The sequence below is a fragment of the Pongo abelii genome, chromosome 16 (assembly GCF_028885655.2).
Source record: "Pongo abelii isolate AG06213 chromosome 16, NHGRI_mPonAbe1-v2.0_pri, whole genome shotgun sequence".
Taxonomy (NCBI): Eukaryota; Metazoa; Chordata; class Mammalia; order Primates; family Hominidae; genus Pongo; species Pongo abelii.
Genome location: NC_072001.2, coordinates 8,894,347 through 8,903,469, shown reverse-complemented (window position 1 = coordinate 8,903,469; position 9,123 = coordinate 8,894,347).

The window sequence follows — 9,123 nt, the reverse complement described above, 5'->3', positions numbered from 1 at the left end:
TCCTTTCCATTCCACGTTCCATTCCATTCCATTCCACAATGCATTCCAATCCATTTCACCTTCTATTCCACGGTCCATTCCACATTCCATTACTTTTCATTCTATTACATTGCATTCCATTCCACATTCCGTTCCATTCCATTCCAATCCACATTCCATTCCATTCCATTCCACAGTCCATTCTATCCCATTCCACATTCCATTCAATTCCTTGCACATTCTATTCCGTTCCATTCCATTCCATTCAACATTCCATACCATTCCATTGCATTCCATATTCCATTCCTTTCCTTTCCACCTTCCATTCCATTCCATTCCACGTTTCATTCCATTCCATTCCACATTCCATTCCATTCCATTCCACGTTTCATTCCACATCCCATTCCACCTTCCATTCCATGGTCCATTCCACTTTTCATTCCATTCCATTCCACATTCAATTCCATTCCAGTCCACATTCCATTCCACATCCCATTCCACTTTCCATTCCATGTTCCATTCCACGTTCCATTCCATTCCATTCCATAATCCATTCCATTACCATTCCACCTTCGATTCAACGTTCCATTCCATGCTCCATTCCATGTTCCATTCCGTGTTCCATTCCACGTTTCATTGCATTCCATTCCACATTCCATTCCATTCCATTCCACCTTCTATTCCACATTCCAATCCACTCCTTTCCACATTCTATTCTATTCTATTCCACATTCCAATCAATTCCATTTCACATTCCATTCCATTCCATTCCATTCCTTTCCACATTCCATACCACTCCATTGCATTACACATTACATTGCTTTCTATTCCACGTTCCATTGCATTCCATTCCACAATCCTTTCCATTCCATTCCACCTTCCATTCCACAGTCCATTCCACATTGCATTACATTTCATTCTATTCCATTGCATGCCATTCTACATTCCATTCCATTCCATTTCATTCCGCATTCCATTCCATTCCATTCCACATTCCATTCTATTCCATTCCATTCCATTGCGCATTGCATTCCATTCCATTCCATTCAACATTCCATACCATTCCATGGAAATCCACATTCCTTTCCTCTCCATTACACATTCCATTCCTTTCCATTCCACGTTCCACCCCAATCCATTCCACTTTACTTTCCATTCCATTCCACATTCCATTCCATTCCATTCCACATTCCATTCAACATCCAATTCAACGTTCCATTCAATGTTCCATTCCACTCCATTCCTCACTCCATTCCTTTCCATTCCACCTTTCATTCAATGTTTCATTCCTTATTCCATTCCACATTCCATTGCATTCCATTCCATTCAACATTGCATTCCACATTCCCTTTCATTTCATTCTATTCCATTGCATTTCATTCCACATTCCATTCCATTAAAATCCCCTCCACATTCAATTCCATTCCATTGCATATTATATTCTATTCCTTTCCACATTTCAATCCATTGCATTCCATTCCATTCCATTCCACATTCCATACCATTCCATTGCATTACACATTCCATTGGTTTCCATTGCACGTTCCATTCCCTTCCATTCCACAATCCATTCCATTCCATTCCACTTTCCATTCCACGGTCCATTCAACCTTCCATTGCATTTCATTCTATTCCATTGCATGCCAAACCATATTCCATTCAATTCCCTTCCATTCCATATTCCATTCCATTCCAATCCACATTCCATTCTTCTTCATTCCACATTCCATTCCATTCCATTTCATATTCCTTTCCATTCCATTTTATTCCATTCAACATTACATACATTTCCATGGCATTCCACATCCTATTCCTTTCCATTACACATTCCATTCCATACCATTCCATGTTCCATTCCTCTCCGTTCCACATTACTTTCCATTGCATTGCACATTCTATTCCATTCCATTCCACATTCCATTCCACATCCCATTCCACATTCTATTCCATGATCCAATTCCCATTCCATTGCATTGCATTTCACATTATGTTCCACATTCCATTCCCTTCCATTCCACATTCCATTCCATATTCCATTGCATTCCATTTCACATTCCATTCCACTCCATTCCATTCCACATTCCACTCCATTACATTCCACTTTCAATTCCATTCTATTCCACATTCCATACCATCCATTCCACAATCCATTCCATTCCATTCCACCTCTCATTCCACGTTCCATTCCAAATTCTATTCCAAGTTCCATACTGCATTCCATTCCACGTTTCATCCCACGTTTCATTGCGTTCCATTCCACATTCCATTCCATTCCATTCCTCCATCCATTCCACTTTCCCGTCCAGTCCTTACAACATTCCTTTCCACATTCCATTCCATTCCATTCCAAATTCAATTCCACATTACATTTCATGTCATTCCATATTGCATTCCATTCCTTTCCACATTCCATTCCATTCCATTCCACATACCATTCCATTCCACATCCCATTCAATTCCATTCCATTCCACATACCATTCCATTCCACATCCCATTCCATTCCATTCCATTTCATTCCATTCCACATTCCTTTCAATTCCATTCCATTCCATTCCACATTCCATTCGATTGCATTCCACATTCCTTTCCATACAATTCCGCATTACATTACATTCCTTTCCACATTCCATTCCACATTCCATTCCATTCCATTCCACATTCCTTTCCACTTTCCATTAAACATTCCAATCGTCAATCCATTCCATTCCATTCGACATTCAATTCCATCGCATTCCACATTCCATTCCCCTTTCCATGCCATTCAATTCCACATTCCATTCCACACCATTCTATATTGCATTCCACCTTCCTTTCCATATTCTATTTCACATTCCATTCCACATTCCATTCCATTCCGTTCCAAATTCCATTCCATTCCATTCCGTTCCACATTCCATTCCATTCCATTCCACATCACATTCCATTCCACATTCCATTCCATTGCATTCAACATTGCATTCCATTGCATGCAACATTCCATTCCACTTTCCATTCCACATTTCATTCCATGTTCCTTTCCTTTCCATTCCACGTTACATTGCATTCCATTCCACATTCCAATCCACATTCCATTTCACCTTCCATTCCCTTCCATTCCACATTCCATTCCATTCCTTTCCACATTCCAATCTTTCCACATTCCACTCCACATTCCATTCCACGTTCCATTGTATTGCATTCCACGTTCCACTCCACGTTCCATTCCATGTTCCATTCCCTTCCATTCCACGTTCCATTCTGTATTCCATTCCATTTCATTTAACGTTCCATTCCAATCCATTCCACTTTCCGTTCCACATTCCATACCACGATGCATTCCGCATTCCATTCTGTTCCATTCCACATTCCTCTGCACACTCCATTAAACGTTCCATTCCACATTTCATTCCTTTCCATTCCCCATTCCATTCCACATTCCATTCCACATTCCAGTGCACATTCGGTTCTATTCCTTTTAACATTCCATTGCACATTACTTTCCATTCCTTTTCACATTCCATTCCACAGTCTATTCCACATTCCATTGCGTTACATTCCACAATGCTTTGCATTCCGTTCCACATTCATTTCCACATTAAAATCCTTTCCATTGCACATTCAATTCCATTCCATTCCACATTGCATTCTACATTGCATTCCACATTTCATTCCACATACCATTCCTTTCTATTCAAAATTTCATTCCACATTCCATTTCGCATTCCATTCCACATTCTGTTCCAATCCATTCCACATTCAGTTCCATTTCTTTCCACATTCCCTTCTACGTTCCATTCCACTTTCCATTAAACTTTCCATTTCACGTACCATTCCATTCATTTCCACATTCTTTTCCACATTCCAATCTATTGCATTCAACTTTCCATGCCACATTACATTCCACATTCCATTCCATTCCATTCATCATTCCATTCCACATTCCATTACCCAATCCACTGCATTCCATTCCACATTCCATTCTTCATTCCATTCCATTCCATTCCACAATCCATTCCACATTGCATTCCACATTCCATTCCATTCCATTCCAATCCATTCCATGTTCCATTCTGTTCCATTCCACATTTCATTCCTCCTTACAGTTCGCATTCCATTCGACCTTCCATTACACATTCCTTTGCATTCCATTCCAAATTCCATTCCACATTCCATTCCACATTCCATTCCACATTCCATTCAATTCCACAATCCATTCCACATTCCATTCCACATTCAATTCCATTCCATTCCATTCCATGTTCCATTCTGTTCCATTCCACATTTCATTTCTCCTTACTTTTCACATTCCTTTCGACATTCCATTACACATTCCTTTGCATTCCATTCCCCATTCCATTCCATTCCATTCCACCTTCCATTCCATTCCCTTCCATATTCCAATCCTTTCCGCATTCCATTCCACATTCCATTCCACGTTCCATTCCATTCCTTTCCCCATTGAATTCCACGATCCGTTCTATATTCCATTCCATTCCATTACACGTTTCGCTCCACATTCCATTCCATTCCATTCCATTTCACGTTCCATTACACAATTCCATTAAAAATTCCATTCCACATTCCATTCCGTTGCATTCTACATTCCATTCCACATTCCCTTCCACATTTCATTCCACAATTCATTCCATTCCATGCCAGATTCCATTCCATTCCACTCCACATTCCATTCCACTTTGCATTGCACATTCCATTCCACATTCCCTTCCACATTCCATTCCATTCCATTCCGCTCCACGTTCCTTTCCACGTTCCATTCCATTCCGTTCCCGTTTCCTTTCCACGTTCCATTCCATTCCGTTCCAGTTTCCTTTCCACGTTCCATTCCACATTTCATTCCTTATTACTTCCGTTCCATTCTACATTCCATTCCACATTCCATTCCATTCCTTTCAACATTCCATTAATCATTTCATTCAACATTGCATTCCACATTCTATTCCACATTCTATTCCATTCCATTCCACATTCCATTCCGTCACATTGCATTCCACATTCCATTCCATTCCATTCTACATTCCATTCTACATTCCATTCCACATTCTTTTCCACATTCCTTTCCATTCCATTTTATTCCACATTGCATTACATTCCATTCCACTTTCCATTCAATTACATTACACATTCCATTCCACATTCCTTTCCACATTCTATTCCACGTTGCATTCCATTCCATCACTCATTCCACTACAATTTCCATTCCATTCAATTCCACCTTCTATTCCACGTTCCATTCCACGTTCCGTTCCACATTCCTTTCCACTTTCCATTAAACATTCCATTCCATTCCATTCCATATTCCATACCATTCCATTCCATTCTGTTCAACAATTCATTCCATTCCATTCCACATTCCTTTCCACTTTCCATTCCACATTAAATTCCTTTCCATTCCACATTCCGTTCCACATTCCATTCCGTTCCATTCCACATTCCATTCTACACTCCCTTCCACATTCCATTCCACATTCCATTCTGTTACATTCCATATTACATTCCACACTCCATTCCACATTACATTCCATAATAAATTCCTTTCCATTCCACATTCCATTCCACACAGCATTCCACTTTCCATTCCACATTCTACTCCGTTCCATTACACGTTCCATTGCACACTCCATTCCACATTCTTATCCACATTCCATTCCATTCCATTCCGCTTTGCGTTCCACACTCCATTCCACATTCCATTCCACATTCCATTCCACATTCCATTCCACTTTCCATTCCACATTCCATTTCGTTCCATTCTACATTACATTCCACACTCCATTCCACATTCAATTCCACATTCCATTCCGTTCCTTTCCATATTCTTTCCACATTCCATTCCACTTTCCATTCCACTTTCCTTTCCGTTCCATTCCACATTCCATTCCACACTCCATTCCTTTCCATTCCACATTCCATTGGATTACATTCCCCACTCCATTCCACTTTCCATTCCATTCCACTCCATTCCATTCTACATTCCATTCCACATTCCTTTCCACATTCCATTCCACATTCCTTTCCACATTCCATTCCATTTCATTCCACATTCAATTCCACGTTCCTTTTCACGTTACCTTCCACATTCCATTCCAAGTTCCATGCTATTTCATTCCACGTTCCGTTCTGCGTTTTATTCCACATTCCATTCCACATTCCATTTCACATTCCATTCGACGTTACTTTCCACGTTTCGTTCCACATTCCATTCCTACCATTCCACGTTGCATTCCACGTTCCATTCCATTCGAATCCACGTTGCATTCCGCATTCCATTGCACATTGCATTCCACGTTCCATTCCTCCTTCCATTCCACGTCTCATTGCATTCCATTCCACATTCCATTCCATTCCGTTCCACGTTCCATTTCATTCAATTCCTCATTCCATTCTACATTCCATTTCACATTCCATTCCACTTTCCATTTCACATTCCATTCCATTCCATTCCATTCCACATTCCATTCCATTCCAATCCACATTCCGTTCTTTTCCATTCCACGTTGCATTCCGTTCCACATTCCCTTCCAGTCCATTCCACATTCCATTCCAGTCCATTCGAAATTCCAATCCAGTCCATTCCACTTTCGATTCCATTCCACATTCCATTCCAGTCCGTTCGAAATTCCATTCCAGTCCATTCCACGTTCGATTCCATTCCACATTCCATTCCACATTCCATTCCGCATTCTATTCCATGTTCCACTCCATTCCATTCCACTTTCCATTCTATTGCACTCCATTCCACATTCCATTCCATTCCATTCAACATTCCATTCCATTCCGTACCATCCCAATCCACATTGCACTACATTAAATTACATTCCACATTCCATTCCATTCCATACCACATTCCATTACATTCCAGTCCAGATTCCACTCCATTCCATTCAATATTCCCTTCTATTCCATTCCATTCATCTTTCCATACCTTTCCAGTCCACATTCCATTCCTTTCCATTCCACATTACTTTCCATTCCATTCCAAATTCCATTCCATTCAATTCCATTCCATTCCATTACACATTCCATTCAGTGTTCCATTCCTTTCCTATCCACATTCCCTTCCGTTCCATTCCACGTTCTATTCCACATTCTATTCCACATTCAATTCCATTTCATTCCACATTCAGTACAATTCAATTCCATAGCATTCCACATTGCATTACATTCTATTCCACATTCCATTCCACATTCCAATCCATTCCATTCCACATTGTATTCCATATTCCTTTCCACATTCCATGGCATTCCACTTCTGTTCAACATTCCTTTTCATTCCATCTCACATTGCATTCCACATTCCATTCCTTTCCTTTCCACATTCCATTCCTTTACATTCTAATTTCTTCTCCAAATTCCATTGCATTCCATTCCACTTTCCATTCCACATTCCATTGCATTCCATTCCACATTCCATTCCATTTCTATCCAAGGTCCATTCTACGTTCCATTCCATGTTCCTTTCCACGTTCCATTCCACATTCCATTGCATGATATTCCACTTTCCTTTCCATACCATTCCACTTTCCATTATATTCCATTCCACATTTCACAGCATGTTCCTTTTAAATTCCATTCCACATTCCATTTCACACGCCATTACTTTCCATTCTGTTCCATTCGACATTGCATTCAATCCCATTCCACATTTCATTCCATTCCGTTCCACATTCCATTCCATTCCATTCCACATTGCCTTTCACATTCAATCCCATTCCGTTCCACATTCCATTCCACGTTACATTCCACAATCCTTTCCACATTCCATTCAACCTTCCATTTCACGTTCCATTCCATGTTCCATTCCAATTTTCATTCCACGTTGCATTCCACATTCCATTCCACGTTCCATTCCATTTCATTCCACATTCCATTCCTTTCCATTGCACATTCCATTACACGTTGTACTCTGCGTTCCATTCCACATTCCATTCCACGTTTCATTCCACTCCATTCCACGTTCCATTCTATGTTCCATTCCATTCCATTCCACATTCCATTCCATTCCTTTCCAAATTCCATTCGACATTCCATTCCATTCCACTCCAGATACCATTTCACTTTTCATTCCATTCCATTCCACGTTCCATTCCACGTTCTATTGCATTCCATTCCACGTTCCACTACAATGCATTCCACGTTCCAATTCATTCAATTCCACATTCCTTTACACATTACACTACACGTTCCATTCAACATTCCATTAAATTCTACATTCCATTCCACATTCCATTAAATTCCTTTCCATATTCCATTCCACATTCCAATTTATTATTTTCCACATTGCTTTCCACATTCCATTCCACATTCCATTCTATTCCATCCCACATTGCATTCTACATTCCATTACATTCCTTTCCACATTTCATTCCATTCCATTCCGCTTTCCATTCCACATTCCTTTGAATTCCATTAAACATTCCATTGTTCATTCCATTCCACATTCCATTCCACCTTCCATTCCACATTCTATTCCAATGCATTCCTCATTCAATTCCATTGCATTCCACATTCCATTCTACATTCCATTCCATTCCATTCCACATTACATTTCACATTCCATTCCACATTCCTTTACACATTCCATTCCATTGTATTCCACATTCCTTTCCACATTCCATTTCATTCCATTCCACATTCTATTCCACATTCCATTCCACATTGCATTCCATTCCTTCCCACCTTCTTTTGCACATTGCATTCCATTCCATTCCACATTGCATTCCACATTCCATTCCATTCCATTACACATCCCATAATACATTCCATCCCACATTGCATTCCATTCCATTCCACATTGCATACCACATTCCATTCCATTCCATGCCACGTTCCTTTCTATTCCATTCTACATTCCATTCCACATTCCTTTCCACATTGCATTCCATTCCATTCCAGGTTTCATTCCACATTCAATTCCACATTCCATTCCATTCCATTCCAAATTCCATTCCACATTCCAAAACATGTTCCATTCCAAGTTCCATTCTACGTTCCACCCCACGTTGCATTCCTTTCCATTCCATGATAAATTCCACGTTATATTCCACATTCCATTCCATTCCACCTTCCATTCCACATTCCATTCCACATTCCATTGCACTTTCCATTCCACATTCCATTCCATTACACATTCCATTCCATTCCAG